Source organism: Salvelinus fontinalis, chromosome 23 (assembly GCF_029448725.1).
Source record: "Salvelinus fontinalis isolate EN_2023a chromosome 23, ASM2944872v1, whole genome shotgun sequence".
In the NCBI taxonomy this organism is placed as follows: domain Eukaryota; kingdom Metazoa; phylum Chordata; class Actinopteri; order Salmoniformes; family Salmonidae; genus Salvelinus; species Salvelinus fontinalis.
Genome location: NC_074687.1, coordinates 39,233,644 through 39,258,878, shown reverse-complemented (window position 1 = coordinate 39,258,878; position 25,235 = coordinate 39,233,644). Strand labels below are relative to the sequence as shown.

The window sequence follows — 25,235 nt, the reverse complement described above, 5'->3', positions numbered from 1 at the left end:
ACTTTTACTTCACTACATTCCTAAACAAAATGATCTACTTTTTACTCCATACATTTTCCCTAACACCCAAAAGTATTTCTTACATTTTTAATGCTTTGCAAGACAGAAAATGGTCCAATTCAATCACTTATCAAGAGATCATCCCTGGTCTACCCTACTGCCTCTGATCTGTCAGACTCACGAAACACAAATGCTATGTTTGTAAATTATGTCTGAGTGTTGGAGTGTGCCCCTGGCTATCCGTCAATAAATAAAAACAAGAAAAGTGTGAGTCTGGTTTGCTTAATTTAAGCAATTTCAAGTTATGTATACTTTTACTTTTGATACATAAGTATATTTTTTTGCAATAACATTTACTTTTGATAGTTAAGTATATTTTAAACCATATACTTTAAACTTTTACTTAAGTAGTATTTTACTGGGTGGCTTTTACTTGAGTCATTTTCTATTAAGGTATCTTTACTTTTACTCAAATATGACAATTAGGTACTTTTTCCACCACTGGCAATATGTTTGGAACATCAAATCAAAATAAAATCACAGTTTGAATCGCAATACATATAGAATCGTGAGAGTGGCAAAACATATCATGTTGCCACCTGATAGTATCGAGTGCCAGTATCGAGATAAAATCAAATATTAAGGTCCCTGGCAATTCCCAGCCCTACCAGACAGACGGGTTGCCTGGGATTTACGAGACTAAGGAGTTGCAGATTTTCCTTTTCACTTAAGTAAGAAGCCTTTGGCCATACATTTCTTGTAGAGAAACATCCCAAATAAACGTTTTTCTTATTATTTCATCAATAGTATTTACAATAATGTAATTTTAGCTCACGAGACAAAGACTCAGTGACTTTGAGTGACTAAAGAATGTTTTCAAAGAAACTATGACATTTGGAAACATTAAAGGGAGTTCTGTTCACCACTGATACAAAGTAGCCCTGATACAAAGTAGCCACAAGCGTCCTCTTCTCACAGGCACCGTGCTAAACCACCACACGCACAAGCATGCGGGTGGTTCAGTATTTTACATTTAGCTTGCTTGGTGCGCCACCTTGTGAAACATTAGTGTTAAATCAAATTTTCAACTTCCTTTACCATTTGAAAATGGCGGCGGTGGTTGTTAAGTAAACGAAAGACCCTAACAAGTTTTTGTAAAATGGCGAAAATGTAGCTAGAATTGGTTGTATCTAGCTTTTTGATTGTTAAGGTGGCTGCGGTATTCAGTGAAGACTTTTACCATCTACTTCATTGCTGCTGTTTTAAGTGAAACATTGTCATGGCAGAAACAGAGGATGAAGAGTCAACGCTGGTAAATTGACGTTTTTCACTGTAGCTAATTCTCTATTCACTGATTGAGATATGTCACAAAAGTAACCGATGTAAAAAACAGTTTAAAGTTGGATATTCGACGTATATTCGCGCTTTCAAACCACTTCAACCACAGACTCCAAATAAGATGTTGAAAAATTGCGCACAACATTGCGCATGTATTATTTTCACGATTTGGACATGAATTCGCTTTCCAAAATTAATAAACATGGAAATGTAAACAGCATTTTGTATTCCGAGTTGAATTAGTTAGGGAGTGTAAACAAAGTACAAACGTTTTTACATTCGAATTTCAATAGCTCCTTGGTCATGTGACCTACTTGACTCAAACAAGGTTCCGAATGTCCACTGACTACCCTTCTATATTGCACACACTTTGGTTTGTTCATTTTCATCTCACACGTTTTTACATGCATTTTCAAACTTTCGAATTTCAATAGCTCCTTGGTCATGTGACCTAATGACTTCAAACAACGTTCAGAATGTACACTCAGTGGGCCTACACATTGCACACCCTTTAGTTTGTCCATTTTCATCTCACTCGATTTTACATACATTTTTCAAACTTGAAAATGTCAATAGCTCCTTGGTCATGTGACCTGCCTTCAAACAAGGTTTATAATGTACACTCAGTGGGCCTACACGTCGTACAACCTTTAGCTTGTCCATTTTCATCTCACACGTTTTTACAGGATTTTTTTTACATTTAAAATTTCAATAGCTCCTTGGTCATGTCAGTTACACACCTAAGAAGCGTGCAGTGGATATACACCCACATTGCATAACCTCTAGTCATGTCTCTTCTATATTGTTGTACATTAATATTAGTTTGACAATTAGGGGGTTCAGTGTTGTGTTAAATATTCAAGAAAAGGGTTATCTATAATAACTGTATTTAACAGCAGTACACAATAGGCGAGAGACAAATAATATCTCCTTTCGTCGTTAATATCAACCATAAAGTTAAAGGGCAAAGTTCAAGAGTCATGCTATTAATTGTCCAAAGCAGGGATGGAGAGTGAGCTAGTGAGGTAGGCTGCAGTGGGTTAGCTGGTCAAAACATATACTGAACATGTAACCACAGTAATGGTGGCCAGAAAATCAATGAATAAAAATTGAAATTTGACAAATTAAACAGAAATTGTAGACCTTTAATCTTTTCCAACATGTCAACAGACACTTACCTTAAAATAAGTACAAAACATGTCACAGTGTTATCTTTCTCTTTATCCCTGGTTGGTCAGCAGCATACCACCCTGCATACCACTGCTGGCTTGCTTCTGAAGCTAAGCAGGGTTGGTCCTGGTCAGTCCCTGGATGGGAGACCAGATGCTGCTGGAAGTGGTGTTGGAGGGCCAGTAGGAGGCACTCTTTCCTCTGGTCTAAAAAAAAATATCCCAATGCCCCACTGCAGTGATTGGGGACACTGCCCTGTGTAGGGTGCCGTCTTTCGGATGGGACGTTAAACGGGTGTCCTGACTCTCTGAGGTCATTAAAGATCCCATGGCACTTATCGTAAGAGTAGGGGTGTTAACCCCGGTGTCCTGGCTAAATTCCCAATCTGGCCCTCAAACCATCATGGTCACCTAATAATCCCCAGTTTACAATTGGCTCATTCATCCCCCTCCTCTCCCCTGTAACTATTCCCCAGGTCGTTGCTGCAAATGAGAACGTGTTCTCAGTCAACTTACCTGGTAAAATAACGGTAAAATAAAAAAAAATGTACATTCAGAGCCTCTTCAGTGTGGATGGGGTATAGCATACATTTTCAACAACAAAGACAGCACTTCCAGTTTGTGTTCTTCACTCTGAACTCTTGTCTTCATTCCTAGCCACAGCACATGTTTTGGCATGCAAAACATTCAATCTAAAACAAAACAAAGCATAACACGTTATAAATAATATCAAATATCAATGCAGTATGACGAATTAGCCATCCATTGTGTTATATCATAAATTGTCTTACATGCCGTCACTGTTGTCAAAAGATAATAAACATGTTAAATAAAGTTACTAATCCAGTCAGTCTTTGGGCCACATCCAGGTTCTTTATCAGTGGCACACATGAAACAGTTGTTGGCTTTGTTGAACTCTGAAATCATAGGCATGAACTGAAAATATGGTTGTCCCACACAACTACATAAAAATAAAGAATTTACATTTACTTTGAATTAAATGTCATTACATACCAGACATTTTTAGTATATCCTTCAGACATTTCTTTTCGCAGTTGCTCCATGTGTTTTTGTGAAGGTTCTATGTCAATTTGGGAGGGGATGTTGGGGAAGTTCTGTGCAACTTCCTTGGCCATCTACACACAATTTTTTTTTAACCTAATTGTCACATAACAGCTAACCATTCATTATTGAAAATATAACTATCACACCTGCGTTACAAAGACCCCGCAGCTGAAGGTGTCCTGCTGCATGGTGTGAGTTATTTCCCCTCCTTTCTACTTTATATCCACCCAGTCATCTTTTCCATGGCAGGATCTTCTCATTTTGAAGTATCCTATTTTTTATGTAAACATAATGGAATTCTGATTAGTTATAGGCAAATTAATTAACAGGGCAAAACTGTATGCTGATTTCCTTATCACTATGATCTAGTAGAGGTAAGTTCCATTATGCCCCATTCTACACACAGCCTAAATTATAGGCACTGAAACATTTACGGGACGATAATAAAAGTAGCATATAGGGTCCAACCCTATCACAGAGTGAATAAATGTAGAGCGTTTGTAGACTTTAAGAAAAAAATATGAAGTGACAGTTTCATCAGTATGTGCTTAAAGAAAGTCACATCACAAAGATCACAGATGACAGTGCCCATCAAGTCTATGACAATAGAGAATGAATTGTAAGCACCAAAGTGTTTTAAAGTGTGTTTGTCAAAATAATATCTGAAAATGTCAGTTGTTGAACATAATACTTCTATTTGCAATAGCAATTTATGATATATGCAGTTGAGGAATATTCCATGTATCAACACTACATGTAGGACGGACATAAGCAATTCCAACAACAGTATACACATAGAGGCATTTTTCAGCTAGAATTTTACCACTCAGAATCCAGAATGGATATGACAATGATTCCAGCCAGCACAGGATGTAGTACACCCTTACAACAATTTACTTTTTGATCTTCTTGACTTCTTATCTGGTAAACTGTTACTGTGTGTCAAGAAAAGAGCCCCAATTATTTGCATTAATGCATTGTGTCTTCTAACTGTCCAAGAATAGGATCCAAAATGCTAGGAAATATTTGTTCCCATAAATACAAAGGAGGATGTCTCTCATACCTCTGGCATTTTAGTCAGACTGCCAGACTGTGTAAAAACTTTATGATGGGGCCGGCAATGGAGTTCCCAATGACTAAGCACCACAGAGACCAATAAGGAGAGAATACATACAGGTCAAGGGTGCCAATTGAAAGTCAAGGGGTGTGTCTGTGCCTTTTGGATTACTCTTTCTTTGCAGAGAACCCCTGTGGTTCAAGTCAAGAGCTACCCTTCCCCTTTCAGTCTGCTCTGTGCATGTCTGAAAGTGGGTGTAGGCCAGCAGCCAAGAGTTTTTCACAGTATGTCATAAAAAATTATTACACTTATGAATGTATGTAAAATGCAAATATGTATTAGATCCAGTACAATGGAATAACTATAGTCCACTGACTATATAAGGGTAGTCAGTGGACATTCTGAACTTTCTTTGAGTCCAGTAGGTGACATGACCAAGGAGCTATTGAAATTTGAAAGTTTACAAATTTAATGTAAAAATGTGTGAGATGAAAATGGACAAACTTAAAACCTGTCTAGGACTGGGGTGCCGCTCGCGGCACACCCCCCCCACCCCCACTGAAAAGGCAGAGCCGCGAAATTCAAAAAAAATATATTTTTTAAATATTTAACTTTCACACATTAAAGTCCAATACAGCTAATGAAAGACACAGATCTTGTGAATCCAGCCAACATGTCCGATTTTTAAAATGTTTTACAGGGAAGACACAATATGTAAAGATGTAAATCTATTAGCTAAACACATTAGCATAATCCACCATCTTTTCTTTGTCCACCAACACCAGTAGCTATCACCAATTCGGCTAAACTAAGATATTGATAGCCACTAACCAAGAAAAAAACTCATCAGATGACAGTCTGATAACATATTTATGGTATAGGATAGGTTTTGTTAGAAAAATGTGCATATTTCAGGTAGATGTCATAGTTTACAATTGCACCCACCGTCACAAATGGACTAGAATAATTACAATGAGCAACGTGTTTACCTAACTACTAATCATCAAACATTTCGTAAAAATACACAGCATACACTAATCGAAAAACACAGATCCTGTGAATACAGACTATTTCAGATTTTCTAAGTGTCTTACAGCGAAAACACAATAAATCGTTATATTAGCATACCACATATGCAAACGTTACCAGAGCATTGATTCTAGCCAAAGAGAGCGATAACGTAAACATCGCCAAAATATATTAATTTTTTCACTAACCTTCTCAGAATTCTTCCGATGACACTCCTGTAACATCATATTACACAATCCATATACAGTTTGTTCGAAAATGTGCATATTTAGCCACCAAAATCATGGTTAGACAATGACAAAAGTAGCTCAGCTGGTCAGACAATGTCGTGCACCATATTAGACAGTGATCTAGTCTTATACATAAATACTCATAAACTTGACTAAAAAAATACAGGGTGGACAGCGATTGATAGACAATTTAATTCTTAATACAATCGCGGAATTACATTTTTTAAATTATCCTTACTTTTCAATACAGTTTGTGCCAAGCGAAGCTACGTCAAACAAGATGGCGTCCTAAGCCATTAACATTTTTCGACAGAAACACGATTTATCATAATAAATTGTTCCTACTTTGAGCTGTTCTTCCATCAGAATCTTGGTCAAAGAATCCTTTCTTGGGTCTAATCGTCTTTTGGTCGAAAGCTGTCCTCTTGCCATGTAGAAATGCACATTGCGTTCGGCATGAACTGGAACAGTGCCCAGAGATTCACAGTGTCTCAGAAATAAATGTCCCAAAATCGCACTAAACGGGTATAAATTGCTATAAAACGGTTTAAATTAACTACCTTATGATGTTTTTAACTCCTATAACGAGTAGAAACATGACCGGAGAAATATTACTCCCTACACTAATGCTTGGAACAAGTGCGGGTCGGTGTCCTCCGCGCGCCTGACGCAGCTGGAAAAGAGTTCCTACCTACAGGTTTTTTTGATTTATAGTGGCTGTGATTGGGCAATCGACACCATTCAAATCGTCATCACGTAAAGGCATCCAGGGGAAGACGTAAGCAGTGTCTGTATGCTCATAGCTATAACAGTGGCCTTCAAACTGACTCCAGATCAGGGGCCAAAATGTGTGAAATCTGACTCCATGTCAGGGAAATTGCTGTAGAATGAGTTCTGTTCCCCTCAGAGACAAAATTCCAACGCCTATAGAAACTATAGACTGTTTTCTATCCAATAATAGTAATAATATGCATATTGTACGATCAAGAATTTAGTAGGAAGCCGTTTAAAAAATTACATGATTTACATAAATAGTGACAACAGCACCCCCTAGCCTCAACAGGTTAAAGGTGTGCAATGTGTAGGCCCACTGAGTGTACATTCCGAACCTTGTTTGAAGTCAGTAGGTCACATGAACAAAGAGCTATTGAAATTCAAAAAGGTAAATGAATTATTTAAAATAGTGCGAGATGTAAATCGACAAAAACAAGTGTGTGCAGTGTGTGTCTATGCCATCCGGTTAGCTACAACCAGTTTTGAAAGTTTTAGAAGTAATGGTTAAAGAGCTATTGAAATTTGAAAAATTTGATTTGTCACTATGTTGACGGTCCCTAACTGCTTTTGGTTTATGTAAGGAAAACTACAGGCGAATATCCGTGGAATATCCAATCTGAAACTGTCTTTACCTCAGTCACAAAGTACTGTTATCCAATTCAGTAACATCACTGTACCGTGTAGCCTGTATAGCTTATTTGTAATGTAGAAGCTGCAGTGTAGCCTACGTGGTTAAGCTATTTCTTTCAAAGGTTCTGAAAGAAAGAACGCACAGCATATCTGCCAGAATGTTTTCGATAACATGCATGTTCAAATTCTCGTAAAAGCATGTAGGATAACGTGTATGTAGGCAATTTATCATCTTAGAATAAGGGGCAAAACATTCAGGATGAAACTCCTTTAATATATACATGTTCTGAATGGTCTTTTTGATTAGCATATTGGTTACGTTGTTGAATTTGTAAACATCCGTAACACCGGCCAATTTGCAATGGAACTTTCCAGGAAGGATATTACTGGCACAAGTATCTTCATGCTGACCACTTGCATTCCACAAGAGTTATTTATTTATCAGCACAATGTTGTGTTACACAGCCTACTTTGATTTATTCGTATTTTATTAAGTGTTTTCTTAAGCTATTTCCTATCACAGCTCTACATTTCATGTTTTTTGTTTTTGTTCCCAGGCCTTGATCAACTACTATTGCCACGATAAGTATTTCAACAGTGGTGTAAAAAGTACCCCGTTTTCATACTTGAGTAAAAGTATAGATACCTTACAAGATAATGACTCAAGTAAAAGTGAAAGTCACCCAGTAAAATACTACTTGAGTAAAAGTGTAAAAGTATTTGGTATGAAATTAAAAGTATAAATCATTTAACATTTCTGATATTAAGCAAAACAGACGACACACTTATTTGTATTTATTTATTTATTTACGGATAGCCAGAGGCACAGTTCAACACTCAGAAATAATTTACAAACGAAGCATTTGTGTTTAGTGAGTCATCCAGATCAGAGGCAGTAGGGATGACCAGGGATGTTCTCTTGATAAGTGCGTGAATTAGACATTTCTTCTGTCCTGCTAAGCATTCAAAATGTAACGAGTACTTTTGCGTGTCAGGGAAAATGTAAGGAGTAAAAAGTACATTATTTTCTTTCGGAATATAGTGGAGTAAAAGTAAAAGTAGTCAAATATGAATAGTAAAGTACAGATACCCCCAAAAAACTACTTAAGTATTACTTTAAAGTATTTTACTTAAGTACTTTACTCCACTGTATTTCAATCATGTATTAAATGCTGCAGCTGTGGCCCAGAACAAAATTGAGCAATTATCCAATCTTCAGCTTTTTCCATGCCTACAGTAACCTGATACAAGATAAAGTAGGACTCCACTACTTTGCTTGAAACAAACGAATAAAGCAGCTACAGTGAGGTCAAAAACTATTGGGACAGTGACACATTTTTCTTGTTGTTTTGGCTCTGTACTCCAGCACTTTTGATTTTAAATGATACAATCATCATTAAAGTGCATCCAACAAGTTTATAGATTCAGAAGATTGATTTAGTCATTGCGTGCTAGGAATATGGGACCAAATATATTAAAGTATACCAAATACTTTTGGTTCCCTAAAACGGGAAGACTATGTACAAAAAGTGCTGTATTTCTAAACAGTTCACCCAATATGGATGAAAATCCCCCCCTCCGACGCAGAGGAAGGCTCCTGCCCTGGAGCGGGACTGGACACCGTACCTGAACTGGGCATCAGCGTAGAGGAAGGCTCCTGCCCTGGAGCGGGACTGGACACCGTGCCTGGACTGGGCACCGGCGCAGAGGAAGACTCCGGCCTTGGAGCTGGCACCGGAAGTACCGGGCTGGGGAGACGCACTGGAGGCCTGGTGCGTGGAGCTGGCACAGGTGACACGCACTTCGGGGAGAGTGCGGGGAGCTGGCACATGACGTACCGGACTGGGGAGGCGCAATGATAAACAGCTGCCTCTAATTGGGAACCATATTAGCACCAACATAGAAATAGACATACTAGAACACCCCCTAGTCACACCCTGACCTACTACACCATAGAGAACCAAGGGCTCTCTATGATCAGGGCGTGACACTGAATCTATACACTTATCTGTTTGTGTTGACTACAGATCGAGATGTCTTTCAGGAACTGGATGCAAAGGTGAAAGAGGACCGTAATAGTGCTACTCCTAATGGGCTCTACTATGCTGGGATATTCCTCTGGCTTCTGGGACGTAATGACTAAGCAAGAGAATACATCGAGAGGATGATAAAAATCTCTAATGGTTCCAGAGAAGTTAGTTTTGTCATGTGTGTTTCTCTCAAATTGTTGTAACAATGAATTTTGTATTTTGAATATGCATTTATTTACAGCATGTAAAAAATGTACAAAGTATACAGGTGTCACCGTACACAGAACTCAAACAGTTAAATAGATAAAATTATGCTCACGCTATGGCAGTACAGGCTTGCCAATAACTTTTTGAGTGGAATGACTAGAAATCACAATATACTTCTTTCTACCTGGTTTCCTTTTTGTCTACCCTTTTATAATATTTTTAATTTATGTCTGTTGTTCAGGAGCTTATCCTAAAAGGCTGGACAGATCTGACCACTGGTAAGGATGCATAGAGAAGAAGGCTGGGAAATACTTTGACAAAGGCTTGAAAGAGAAAGCAGACATTTTCGCTCTGATGGGAAAGGTACGAAGGGCACCTGTGTTAAGAAATGTTTCACCGCAAAATGCAGAATAAAGAGGATTTTGAAACCTACAATCTCAGATTGTTCTGAAATTGTTTCTGTAGTTAGTTACAGATACGATTAGCTTTCCTGAAACATTATTTTGTTGAAATACAATTTGATCTCTGAGAAATGAAGCTAATTGATCGGCCCCAAATTGTACATTTACATTTTCAGGATTCAGATAGTATTCAATAAATATAGTATCCAACATCCATTTTAAAGCAAACTTCTTCCTGCCAATGGGTAATATATTTTTTTTGTTTAAAGCCACCCACGGAACCCCCCACACATCATGCGGCTTGGAGTATTGTTTCTGCGTACTATGTATTGTATTTCCTGTGTATCTGGTGATGTTTTTTTCCCCTGTTCAGAGAAATTAGTCATTGAAGTTGCTTGCATTATTTACCATAAAGTAGTGTGAAAGTACCAGGATCTGATCACTAGATGCAGTTGTTGCTGCTATAACAACACACTCTTTTATCAATTTTTCTGGTCTCTTGTGTTTATTATACAGTTGAAGTCAGAAGTTTACATACACCTAGGTTGGAGTCATTAAAACTTGTTTTTCAACCACTCCACAAATTTCTTGTTAACAAACTATAGTTTTGGCAAGTCAGTTAGGACATCTACTTTGTGCATTACACAAGTAATTTTTCCAACAACTGTTTACAGACAGATTATTTCACTTATAATTCACTGTGTCACAATTCCAGTGGATCAGAAGTTTACATATACTAAGTTGACTGTGCCTTTAAACAGCTTTGAAAATTCCCGAAAATGATGTCATGGCTTTTGAAGCTTCTGATGTCCTCTGGTCTGATGAAACAAAAATATAACTGTTTGGCCATAATGACCATCATTATGTTTGGAGGAAAAAGAGGGAGGCTTGCAAGCCGAAGAACACCATCCCAACCGTGAGGCATGGGGGTGGCAGCATCATTTTGTGGGGGTGCTTTGCTGCATGAGGGACTGGTGCACTTTACAAAATGGCATCATGAGGAGATGAAAATTATGTGGATATATTGAAGCAGCATCTCAAGACATCTGTCAGGAAGTTAAAGCTTGGTTGCAAATGGGTCTTCCAAATGGACAATCACCCCAAGCATACTTCCAAAGTTGTAGCAAAATGGCTTAATGATAATGAAGTCAAGTTATTGGAGTGGCCATCACAAAGCCCTGACCTCAATCCCATAGAAAATTTGTGGGCAGAACTGAAAATGCGTGTGCGAGCAAGGAGGCCTACAAACCTGACTCAGTTACACCAGCTTTGTCAGGAGGAATGGACCAAAATTCACCCAACTTATTGTGGGAAGCTTGTGGAAGGCTACCCGAAACGTTTGACCCAAGTTAAACAATTTTAAGGCAATGCTACCAAATACGAATTGAGTGTATGTACACTTCTGACCCACTGGGAATGTGATGAAAGAAATAAAAGCTGAAATAAATAATTCTCTCTGCTATTATTCTGACATTTCACATTCTTAAAATGAAGTGGTGATCCTAACTGACCTAAGACAGGGAATTTTTACTCAGATTAAATGTCAGGAATTGTGAAAAACTGAGTTTAAATCTATTGGCTATGGTGTATGTTAACTTCCGACTTCAACTGTATATATCACAACATTTCCTTTGCAACTTTGGGTAGAAAACCAATATTATGAAATTAAATTTGTGTGGTCGTCCCCCATGAAAGCAATTCAGTTTGTCCTTCTCTTAGCTACCTAATGCTTCAACCCAACTCTCCTTGAATAGTCCAACAAGTGGCCGCTCTCTGAGAGGGCTTTCCCTATGCAATTGTCATTTGAAACTTTTCCCATGCTCTAAACTTTGATGGAGAAATAGTCTAGTTACTAAAATAATGAATTGCATGCCAGTCAGATGTTTTTGAAAATATGTATTGTGATTAGTGACATTCACCATTAAACCCAACACAAACCAATACCCTTACAATTGCCAAATATTGCACAGTGTGTGTTTGGGACTTTTACCATTGAAGACCACTAGAGACCTTAACATTTAAACCATTAGAACTGCTGTAGCCTAATGGTTTGCTTGTTCACCAGGAATGGTCTAACAGTAACTAATCCCTTTTTTGAAGCAAATAAACCACACACAAAGGGGCCATTTCCTGGACACAGATTAAGCATATAAGAAGGACAAACTCCTTTGCTTTTATAGAGGACTGGCTTGACTTGTGAGGATGACCACACAAAGGATTGTCATCATGAGCAAATCTATTGGTTTGTTTACCCAAAGTTGCAAAGGAAATGTTGTGATCTGTTTAATAATTAGGGATAGACCCTTAAAAATGTTTGCCTAAAATGACATACCCAAATCTAACTGCCTGTAGCTCAGGCCCTGAAGCAAGTATATGCATGTTCTTGGTACCATTTGAAAGGAAACACTTTGAAGTTTGTGGAATGTAGGAGAATATAACACAATAGATCTGGTAGAAGAAAATACAAAGAATAAACCAACCGTTTTGTTTTTTCTACCACCATCTTTGAAATACTACAGAAAGGTCCCACATCTAGCCATCACTCTGGTTGTTTCACACTACTTCACTCACTCCAATGGTGTCCACAAGATGACAGCAGGGTATGTGCATAGTTTCAGACGGATAACTTGAAGTATGAGCAAACTACATGACTTTGTGTGAAGTCCCCAGGTACATTTGGGCAAATCGTGAAGGAGACATTCACATTCATACTCCATTTTTCTGCAAGAATATCATCAAATCTGTATACTTGGACTTTGATTTAGCTTTGCAAGTATTATTAGCCATATTATAAGTTCAATATTTGCAACACACCCAGTTTTCATAACTTCATAACTCTCCATATTCTTAGAATATTTGTACAAAAGGAAAAGGCTTGATGTCGCACAAGGTCAGCAGCTACATTTTGCGACAGATACGTAAAGCCCAGCTCATAGGCTATCTAGCTAGCTTTGTTTGATCCCGATTTGGTGCTTATTTGACAAAGTTACAGTCGATCAAGTGAAGACCGCCCGCATCATCGGCGTGCCATGAAAGCGTCGCTCTCAAATATGGTGGCCTATGGGATATACTACACCCCTAATGATATAGTGAAGTCTGGTTACATTCTAGGATCTCTGAGGAATAAGTATGAATGTGATTTGACTGGTTGAAACAACGTTCAGGGTTAGATTTTCACAGATTCCTTTCTTTGCAAATTGAACGAGTGGAAATGCAAAATTGATCGTGCATGCTATATGGACCTTTTTAGGATATGAAAAAGGATTTTATCTAACAAAACGGCATTTTCTGTTATCTCTGGGACCCTTTGGATGATAAATCAGAGCAAGATTTCAGAAAGAAAGTACATATTTCACCTTTAGAAGTGAATTTATCAAACCTATCCTGGTGAAAAAAGTGTTTTGTTGTTAGGAGCTCTCCTCAAGCAATAGCATGGCAATTTTTCGCAGTAATAGATACTGTAAATTGGACAGTGGAGCTATATTAACAAGAATTTAAGCTTTCAGCCAATATAAGACACTTATATGTACCAACATTTGTTGTTTCTCTAAAACTCCTATCCCTAAGAGTAAACACAAGAGACCAGCAAAATGGATAGTGTTGCGGTATGGCAGTAACAGTGACATTTAGTGGTCAAACTATGGTACTGTCACACTACTTTATGGTAAATAATGCAAGCAAATTGAATTACTAATTTCTCTGAACAGGGGGGGGGGAATCACCAAATTCACAGGGAATACATGACATAGTATGGAGATGCAATACTCCAAGTCAGCCTCATACTACTTGTCAAACATATAGAAATTATACTGTACTGGTTGTTGTGGTGGGATGGGTGTGGGGGATCTGTGGGTGGCTTTTGTGGCTTCTGTGGGTGGCTTTTTACAGTTTTTGGGTATTCCTTATGTGTTACTCATTGGTAGGAAAAAGTTTGGTCCAAATCGAATGTTGGGTACTATATTTATTCAATGTTATCTGAATCCTATACATTTAAATTGCCAATTTGGGTTTAATCAATGAATTTCTCAGAGATAAAATGACATTTCAACAAATAATGCTTCAGGAATGCCAATCTTACCTGTTTCTAACTACAGAAACAATTTCAGAACAATCTGAGGTTGGTGGGTGTCATGGCTTGCTGAAATGACATGGGACAACTCATTGGAGACATTGAGTTTTCTGTCACTTCTCATAATTTAATGTGGCGCTTAGTTATTGTAATTCAATGTGCTAGATTTTCTGTGTCCCACATCCTTACTAGGATGACTGAGTTTATTATTCACTAACACAATCTGTGTCTCAATTTGTACCATATCTAACCATATATTGAATGGATCTTTTTGCCTTATCTGTGGTAATACAGTGAGACCTAATGCTAGCTTGCTACCTTTTGCTCTTTTTGTCGAGTAATTTTCTGTTGAAACAGATGTACAACAATGCGTTTGACTTTCCCTCGACATGTCCATAAATTATGTGATATCTTGTCTGTTTCAGGCACATTACTATGAGTATCAACAGAATTATTCCGGAGCTTTGGAGACAGTCAACCAAGTGACTGTTAGTTTCCCTGGGTTTCTCCCTGCCTTTATGAAGAATATGAAGCTTCTATTGACCCTGCAGGACTGCGAGAAAACTGTAGGCGCAGCATAGAGGTAAAGTATCCCATCTGATAGGTGTTTTTGCTCTAGAAATTGTGTTTTCTTGTTAACTTAAATTAATGATACTGGAAATATTAGCTGGCTTAAATTGTAGTTTATAAAGATTTGTTTGGATCAAATAAACACTTTCATTGCTGGATTTGGTCAATCAATAGCAGCCATATAAAGAACGAGCCAGTCAGCCTTTGCAAGTGGGTCCGTATTCAAGTGCAAATGAAAATGGAGCGTGATGCCTGGAACCAGTGCATAATGACTGAACCATTGTTCCTGACTGCTCGCCCGCTGGACACTGGCCAGAGCCAGGGAATATAAAAAGACCTTTGAGTTGAAGCGCTAGAGCCACACGTTTCCCAGGATGCACTCCTCCAGGTTCTATGAACTGCAGGAAGGAGGATCACTCAGGTGGAGCCTGTTTCTAAGGGAATTAAGCCCAAGACCAGAGCCACTGGTTTAGCCCTGCTGAGCCGTAGCTCTGTGAACAGGGATGGACACATGCAGTGCACAGTCCTGCTCTTTTTTTCTCATTGTCTAACTCGGTGTTCTTCCTTAGATTGTATTCTCTACTTTTCCTCCAGCCTTGTCTGTCACATAAGCCATCCTGGGAAAAAGTAATATAAAACCCTGACAGCACCACGTTTTCATTAGGATCAAGCAAACAGTGTTGGTCATTAATGTGATGTTTCCTGTCCCATTCTAGGCTCTTGCAGAGGGATAAAAACAACCTGGAAGCCCTGAGAATGCTCACTTTGCACTCCTTATGCAGAGAGGGAGACATCACAGAGGTAATGTTCAAACAGTACGAGCTAACATGAGAAACAGATTACACTATAACCCGTTGCCACACAACTAATTGTGAAGGGTGAATGTTTTCATGATGTGTACATGGCCAAACGGGATACCCTTTTTCCTTTTTAGCAGTCAGTTAACCAGCTCTCAAATCTCATCAGCAGCTTGGACACCCAAGAGCCTCACAGCCCAGAGCTTTTCTACAGGATGTCCTTCGCTTTCACACGGGTGGTAAGACGTGTTTAATGGTTTGCAATAAACATATTTTACAAAAAAGACACTGGTTTCACCTCTGAAGAGATGTCGAACCCCTTCACTTCACCCTTGTAACATTGCAACAGTCTCTGAACCAGTACATGCCATGTGTGACATGAGATATACACAAAGAAATACTCTAATATTATCATTTACTAGTGTGGAAGAAATTCGACAGTGATTCAGCAGAACCACATCATGGTGGACAAAGCCTTCTCCCAAGCCCAAGGGGATGCGTATCTTGCCACAGAGCTGCGCTACCAGTTGGTTCTGCAGGGAAGAATCAAATAGGCTATGAAGTGTTACAAGACTGCAATGACTCTGGATGAAACAAGTGTCTCAGCTTTGACAGGTTACGCTGATTGTTCAGGATATTTTTTATTTTTAGCAATAAATGTAGCAATGTACAGTGGGGCAAAAAAGTATTTAGTCAGCCACCAATTGTGCAAGTTCTCCCACTTAAAAAGATGAGAGAGGCCTGTAATTTTCATCATAGGTACACTTCAACTATGACAGACAAAATTAGAAGAAAAATCCAGAAAATCACATTGTAGGATTTTTAATGAATTTCTTTGCAAATTATGGTGGAAAATAAGTATTTGGTCAATAACAAAAGTTTATCTCAATACTTTTGTTATATACCCTTTGTTGGCAATGACAGGTCAAACATTTTCTGTAAGTCTTCACAAGGTTTTCACACACTGTTGCTGGTATTTTGGCCCATTCCTCCATGCAGATCTCCTCTAGAGCAGTGATGTTTTGGGGCTGTTGCTGGGCAACACGGACTTTCAACTCCCTCCAAAGATTTTCTATGGTGTTGAGATCTGGAGACTGGCTAGGCCACTCCAGGACCTTGAAATGCTTCTTACGAAGCCACTCCTTCGTTGCCCGGGCGGTGTGTTTGGGATCATTGTCATGCTGAAAGACCCAGCCACGTTTCATCTTCAATGCCCTTGCTGATGGAAGGAGGTTTTCACTCAAAATCTCACGATACATGGCCCCATTCATTCTTTCCTTTTCACGGATCAGTCGTCCTGGTCCCTTTGCAGAAAAACAGCCCCAAAGCATGATGTTTCCACCCCCATGCTTCACAGTAGGTATGTGTTCTTTGGATGCAACTCAGCATTCTTTGATCTCCAAACACGACGAGTTGAGTTTTTACCAAAAAAGTTATATTTTGGTTTCATCTGACCATATGACATTCTCCCAATCTTCTTCTGGATCATCCAAATGCTCTCTAGCAAACTTCAGACGGGCCTGGATATGTACTGGCTTAAGCAGGGGGACACGTCTGGCACTGCAGGATTTGAGTCCCTGGCAGCGTAGTGTGTTACTGATGGTAGGCTTTGTTACTTTGGTCCCAGCTCTCTGCAGGTCATTCACTAGGTCCCCCCGTGTGGTTCTGGGATTTTTGCTCACCGTTCTTGTGATCATTTTGACCCCACAGGGTGAGATCTTGCGTGGAGCCCCAGATCGAGGGAGATTATCAGTGGTTTTGTATGTCTTCCATTTCCTAATAATTGCTCCCACAGTTGATTTCTTCAAACCAAGCTGCTTACCTATTGCAGATTCAGTCTTCCCAGCCTGGTGCAGATCTACAATTTTGTTTCTGGTGTCCTTTGACAGCTCTTTGGTCTTGGCCATAGTGGAGTTTGGAGTGTGACTGTTTGAGGTTGTGGACAGGTGTCTTTTATACTGATATTAAGTTCAAACAGGTGCCATTAATACAGGTAACGAGTGGAGGACAGAGGAGCCTCTTCAAGAAGAAGTTACAGGTCTGTGAGAGCCAGAAATCTTGCTTGTTTGTAGGTGACCAAATACTTATTTTCCACCATAATTTGCAAAGAAATTCATTAAAAATCCTACAATGGGATTTTCTGGATTATTTTTTCTAATTTTGTCTGTCATAGTTGAAGTCTACCTATGATGAAAATTACAGGCCTCTCACATTTTTAAGTGGGAGAACTTGCACAATTGGTGGCTGACTAAATACTTTTTTGCCCCACTGTATGTCATCATACAGGGTGGCAGGGTAGCCTAGTGGTTAGAGCGTTGGACTAGTAACCGAAAGGTTGCAAGTTCAAATCCCCCAGCTGACAAATCCCCCAGGTACAAATCTGTCGTTCTGCCCCTGAACAGGCAGTTAACCCACTGTTCCTAGGCCAGCATTGAAAATAAGAATTTGTTCTTAACTGACTTGCCTAGTTAAAAAGGTAAAATAAAAAAATATATATATACCTATACAAAATTGGGTAATATTTACTGCTTAGTTGAGAATTGTAAGCAATCTATTAACTAATATATAACCGTTTTTTAAATGACTTACACATTATCTGTATTTCCAGGTATTATCAGGTGCCAGCTGATCGAGGGACACTTAGAGGATGCAGAGCAACAGCTGGAGTTTCTCATAGAGATCCAGCAGTCTATCGGGAAATCAGGGTTAAGGCTGATAGAGGAAAGATATTACTCTGTTTAATCCAGTTCAAAGGCCTAGCCTTTAGAAAAAGTAACCCTATTACACTCTTGACATTCATATCCACCATTTGGAAATAAAGTAAAGCCCAGTAGCCTTTTGCACAAGTTTTTGTTGAGTAATTCTTGGTATTTTTTGTGTTTGTTAAGCCCTTTACAGTGACATCAGCCTGGATGAGTAACCTTTGAGTAACAGCTGGTTCTGTGAGTCTTTAGTTTTATGGCCTCTGCTGGCCCAGAGGATACTCTCTGGTTGTGTCCCAAATTTCACTTGATTCCCTTTATAGTGCACCGCTTTTGTAGTACACTATGAAGGGAATAGGGTGCCATTTGGGATGCACATTCTGCTGTACGATTGTGGTATAAACAATGCTGTCTTAGTCCTACTGAGCTGAATACTGTGGAGACCCTGTGACACCCTTGGCTTGCTCTCTCCTCTCTTTCAGGAGCTGCTGTACTTGCGCGCTGTGCTAGCTCTGAAGAAACACAGGCTACAGGATGATGTCACCAACCCGCTGAACGATGCAGTGGACACCCACACTGCAGGGCCTGCCGCTGGTGGTGGACTCTTTTGAGAAGCTCAACCCTGACTTCCTGCTGGAGATTAATAACATTGGCATCATCTACATCCCAGAGCCAGCCTCCTGCCCCTCAGCTCCAGCATTAAACCTCTGTTTTGGACACTGTGGTCAAGATAGTACCTGGACTCCTTCAGGGTGTCTTGCTATTGGCCAAAGTTAGGTTTCAGTCAGGTGAGTTTCAACTGTATTGCATGTGACAGAATTCTGCTCTGTTTTCATGCCAAGGGGTTCTCAACATGGATGACAACAATAGGTTTGATGGCAATGCTGATGTCCTTTAGGTGACATTGACACTGCACAGAGCAGCCTCCAATATTGCCTGGACCAGTGTTCCTCCCATGCTGAGGCCTACCTGCTCATGGAACAGATCCACCTCTAACAAGGCAATTACAAGCTCTCCTCCTAGTCTCTAGAGTTCTGCCTCAGCCACAACTCCGAGGTAAGAACAGTATTCCATATGAATGTGATATTAGATCAAACAGAACTGTTATGGGAACACCCCTCCTCGAATAACTCTGTGTGCCGCTCCCTGCCAGGTCCGTGATCATCCTGTGCATCTAATAAAGGCCCAGGCACAGAATGAGAGAAACTGAAATAACTGAAATATATTATTATGATCATCCGTCTAGGTCTCCCCAAAGATATGCGCATAATTAACAGCATTGCTATTGCTTAGCTATACGTGAACCCAGCCTTGTGCTGACCTTTAGGCCTGGGATGTGCAGGCCAAGGTGTTGGAGCAGCCAGACGCTGTCCCCATGCAGAAGCAGCTCGCTGCACAGATCTGTGCCGAGATCGCTAAACACTACACGAGTCTTAGAGGGTATGAGGGCGCAGTGAAATTCTACAAGGAAGCGCTTGTCTATTGTGAGAGGGATAGCAAGTTCGGTGCAGCTGAATCAAACCTTCCAAGTGTGTGCTCTCTGCAGCTGTAATTGTGAATCTCTAGGATCTCTTTCTGTCGCCTTTCTGTGCTGTTTTTGTATAGTTTGCTCATTTGCTTATTATGATAGTTTCTTATCCGCTAAATGATAATATAAATAAGTGACATTTTTGGGGGTGAATGTATGTTTCACACCCAGCCAGTTATATTACTACATGTGCTCATAGGAAAGGATATTATTATTACGATGTTAGAAGATAATCGGTTAAGAAAGCTTCATTTTGAATGCTTTCATTGCTAGTAGGTGATGTTGGAGGTGGCTCAGTTGTACCTTACTCTAGATCATGTGAATGGCTGCCAACAGCAATGCAGTGTCATTCTGAAGAGTGACCAGGTCAATGAAGATGCAACACTGGTTAGTTCTATTTATATGCCATCTCTGTCGAGTCCCATTTGAAAATCGTGTTGTAAAACTTGATTAATCAAATCAAATTGTATTTGTCACATGCGCCGAATACAACAGATGTAGACCTTACCGTGAAATGCTTACTTACAAGCCCTTAACCAACAATGCAGTTCAAGAAATAGAGTTGAGAAAATATTTTCTAAATGAACTAAAGTTAAGGAGTCTCATCCCGCTCCACTTCTGCCCTGTCAATGTTCCACGAGCAGCTCCTTTGTCTTGCTCACATTGAGGGAGAGGTTGTTGTCCTATCTCTGACCTCCCCATAGGCGTCTCATCGTTGTCGGTGATCAGGCCTACCACTTTTGTGTCATCAGCAAACTTAATGATGGTGTTGGAGTCATACTTGGCCACGCAGTTGTGGGTGAACAGTGAGTACAGGAGGGGACTAAGCATGCACCCCTGAGGGGCCCCAGTGTTGAGGATCAGTGTGGCATATGTGTTGTTGCCTACCCTTACCACCTGGGGGGCGGCCAGGTGGTAAAGTGAAGACACTTGCCAATTGGTCTGCGCATGTCCTGAGTACACGTCCTGGTAACCCATCTGGCCCTGTGGCTTTGTGAATATTGACCTGTTTAAAGGTCTTGCTCACATCGGCTATGGAGAGCGTGATCATACAGTTGTCCGGAACTGCTGGTGCTCTCAGGCTTGCTTCAATGTTGCTTGCCTCGAAGCGAGCATAAAAGGCATTTAGCTCGTCTGGTAGGCCCGCGTCACTGGGCAGCTCGCGGCTGGTTTTCCCTTTGTAGTCCGTAATATTTTTCAAGGCCTGCCACATCCGACAAGCATCAGAGCCGGTGTAGTAGGATTCAATCTTAGTCCTGTATTGACACTTTGCCTGTTTGATGGTTTCGTTTGAGGGCATAGCGGAATTTCTTATAAGCGTCCGGATTAATGTTCCGCTTCTTGAAAGCGGCAGTTCTAGTCTTTAGCTCAGTGCCGATGTTGCGGGTTATCCATGGCTTCAGGTTGGGAAATGTTGATACGGTCACTGTGGGGACGACATCGTCAATGCCGGTGACTGAGGTGGTATACTCCTCAATGCCATTGGATGAATCCCGGAACATATTCCAGTCTGTGCTAGCAAAACAGTGTAGCATCCGTGTCATCTGACCTCTTCCGTATTTAGCGAGTCACTGGTACTTCCTGCTTTAGTTTTTGCTTGTAAGCAGGAATCAGGAGGATATGGAGGGCGAGGGAGAGCTTTGTATGCGTCTCTGTGTGTGTAGTAAAGGTGGTCAAGAGTTTTTTATCCTCTGGTTGCACATGTGACATGCTGGTAGAAATGAGGTAAAACGGATTTAAGTTTGCCTGCATTAAAGTCCCCGGCCACTAGGAACGCTGCTTCTAGATGAGCATTTTCTTGTTTGCTTATGGCCTTATACAGCCCTTTGAGTGCCGTCTTAGTCCCTGCATTGGTTTGTGGTGGTAAATAGACGGCTACGAGTAATATTGATGAGAACTCTCTGCGTAGATAGTGTGGTCAACAGCTTATCATGAAGCATTCTACCTCAGAGGAGCAATACCTCGAGTCTTACCTCGAGAGTTATTGACAAATAGACACACACCCCCGCCCCTCGTGTTTACCAGACGTAGCTGCTCTGTCCTGCCGATGCACAGAGAAGCCAGCAAGCTCTATATTATCCGTGTCGTCGTTCAGCCACGTCTCGGTGAAACACAAGATATTACCGTTTTTAATGTCCCGTTTAAAGGATAGTCTTAAATCGGAGATCGTCCAGTGTGTTTTCCAATAATTGCATGTTGGCCAATGATACGGAGGGAAGTGGTGGTTTACCTACTCGTCGGCAAATTCTTACAAGGCACCCCGCCCTCCTCCCCCTTTTCCTCAGTCTTTTCTATTCGCTGATGATGGGGATTTGGGCCTTGTCTTGACAAAGCAGTATATCCTTCGCATCGGACTCATTAAAGAAAAAAATCTTTGTCCAGTTCGAGGGGAGTCATCGCTGTTCTGATGTCCATAAGCTCTTTTCGGTCATACGAGGTGGTAGCAGCAACATTACGTACAATGAGTTACAAACGATGCGAAAAAACAAACAAAATAGCAGAGTTGGTTAGGAGCCCGTAAAACGGCAGCCATCCCCTCCGACGCCATAGAATCCCCTCCGGTGCCATAGAACCTCTCTTTCCTCGTATATGATGGCTGACCTGACTTTCAGGAAGCAGCACTATGAGCAAGTTGTTTTCCCCTTTCAGCAGCTACTGGAGCGCAAACCAGGTGTGACAGGTCTCTGTTACTCCTGGATCTGAATACACAACTTCCCCACTGAAATAGAATTTAAAAGGAGATTTGCAAATCTTTAAAAGGAAACTTAAGAACCTCAATGTAAATATACACTGCTGAGTTGACCACCCCTGGACGGGAAGTAATGTCTTTTCCATATGTTCCTGCTAGACAACTACCCAACACTGGCACGTCTAATCGACCTGCTGAGGAGATCTGGGAAGTTAGAGGAAGTTCCTACGTTTCTGGAGATGGCTGAAAAACATTCCTTCAGGGCCAAGTGTTGACACTGGGTTTAACTATTGCAAAGGACTTTATCTGTGGTAGGTATATGAATAACACTTACTGAATCCATGTACATTTATTTAGAATGGTATATTTTTAATAATGAGGTTGTATTTGGTGCCCAGGTACACAGGTGAACCCAATGATGGGTTGCGACACTTCAACAAGGCCCGGAAAGATAACGATTGGGGTCTGTCTTAACCCAGACAATGATACTATGGGAGAAGTCTTTGAGAACTGACATGGTGAGTGTCATTTTGGAGTCACTTTTGTTGTAAATAAGAATAGAATATGTTTCTAAACACATCTACATGAATGTGGATGTTATCATGATTATGGATAAACCTGAATGAATTGGTAATAATGATGAGTGAGAAAGTTACAGAGGAATAAATATCATACCCCCCAAAAAATGCTAGCCTCACCTGTTACTGTAATGGTGAGAGGTTAGCATGTCTTGGGTGTATGATATTTGTGCATCTGTAACTTTCTCACTCATCATTATTCATGATTCATTCAGGATTATCCGTAATCATGGTAGCATCCACATTAATATAGAAGTGTTTCGAAACATATTCTATTCTTATTTACAATAAAAGTGACTCCAAAATGACACAATACATTGTTCATCATTCATTTCTATTGGGCACAAAATATTCTGAAACACAACCAAAACAAACAGCAAATGCATTCAACAAATTTGTAGAGTTACAAGTAGGAATATGGGACCAAATACTAAATACTGACTGCTTTAATACACATATAACAGTACATTTGCCCCAATACTTTTGATCTCCTAAAATGGGGGGGGGGGGGGGGTCCTTATGTACAAAAAGTGCTGTATTTCTAAACAGTTCACCCGATATGGATGAAAATACCCTCAAATTTAAGATGACAGTCTGCACTTTAACCTCATAGTCATTGTATCATCTCACACCCAAAGAGCTGGAGTACAGAGCCAAACAACAAAACATGTGTCACTGTCTCAATACTTTTGGAGCTCAATGTAAAAATGTTTAAAAAAACATTAGCTAAAACACATCTGTAAATGAATGTTATCCTTGCTCATTTATCTGGCTGTCAAGTTGTCATCGATGTAATTGCTCTTCATTTTCCATGTTCATCTATGCTCAGGAACGCCACTGAAAAGCAGCAGTCGGAGCAGCTCGCCGTGAGGACAGCAGAGAATCTCCTGAAGGAGTTAAAGCCCCAACCAGCCAGTGGACACGTCCAACTACGGATCCTAGAGAACTACTGCTTTCTGGCCACCAAGCAGAAAACCAATGTTGAGAAAGGCCTGAATGTTTTCACAGAGATTGCAAACAATGAGGTAAGTCATCTCCAGATGGTGTACATGAGTGGGCATACACACACTTAATGCATCCAGTGAGGTTAGAGTTGCTCTATCTCAGGCTTTCTCTTTGCTTAACACTTTATTGAGGTTGACTTTGGAGGTTTTCTTAACAGCTTATCTATTGAGCAACATTCCTTTTTTATGGTAAGTAGTTTTTACCATAGTAAGAGAAGTTGTGTAAGAATGCAGGAGAAATTGCTGTTGCACAAATGTAATCCTCCTTATTGCTGACAAGGAAACATTCCAATTTATATTTTTGCATACCCTTGTCTACTTAATAGAAATCAAAAGGCATGTTAGATGTGATTGACTGTAAAACAACACTCAACTAACCAGGGCTCCCTGTTTTAACTTAGAAGGATCATGTGCCTGCACTGCTAGCCATGGCGACGGCCTACATGATTCTCAAACAAACCCCTCGAGTCAGGAACCAGCTCAAACGCATAGCTGAGATGAACTGGAGCATTGTTGACACCGACGAGCTTGAGAAGAGCTGGCTGCTTCTGGCCGACATTTACATCCAGTCAGGGAAATATGACAATGGCGGGGACCTCTTGAAAAGATGTCTTCGCCATAATAAGGTCAATGTTGGGGGGGGGGGGGGGGGGTAAAATGGTATTTATTACACTATCTGGCTGTATAGCAAAGATCCATACTGTAAAACCCTTGATCAAAACGAATCAGAATCACAGTAACAGTCATTGTTCATTTTCATGCTCTAAAGCTTATGAATACATGGGCTACATTATGGAGAAGGAGCAGGCATTCCAGGATGCAGCGCTGAACTATGAACCCCACTAAAGGTATGTTTAAGGAAGTGTTTTATATGCTCATGTTTTCTTTAGGTTTTTGGAGGCTCATCCTAGTTATCCAAGGATGAGGAAGGACATCTTTGACAAAGCTCTGGCAGCTTTGCGGTCTTGGCACACACACAGAGAGAGAGCGAGAGAGAGACAGTGTTTTATTGTTTGATGTTTGTTGTTGACATGTATTATTATTCTTAAGTATTTGGAAGTTATTATGAAGGATATTTTTCTCATCATGTATCAAGGGAATTTTGGAGAGATGAGAAACAGTGCTTTTAATAATCATGTGACTACAGTACAAAACACGTATTGTTATAGACTTATTTTTACCATGTGTTTTTCTTGCAATACAATGAAAACAGTGACTCTGTTGCAACACTCAATAAAGAAAGATATATTGTTGTGCAATAAATGTCACTGAGGCCAGGCACCACTGGCTGAAATGACATTTTAGCATCTACCAATCAATTTGAGATTTGTTGGTATTTTGGTCCATTAATATTAGTATTTTCAAAAA

The 25,235-nt window shown here is 40.1% G+C and overlaps 1 pseudogene; it reads left to right on the top strand.

The window, feature by feature from the left end:
• The first annotated feature begins 1,075 nt into the window (after window positions 1-1,075).
• On the top strand, window positions 1,076-25,191 carry LOC129821494 (tetratricopeptide repeat protein 21B-like; annotated as a pseudogene).
• Window positions 25,192-25,235: the final 44 nt, after the last annotated feature.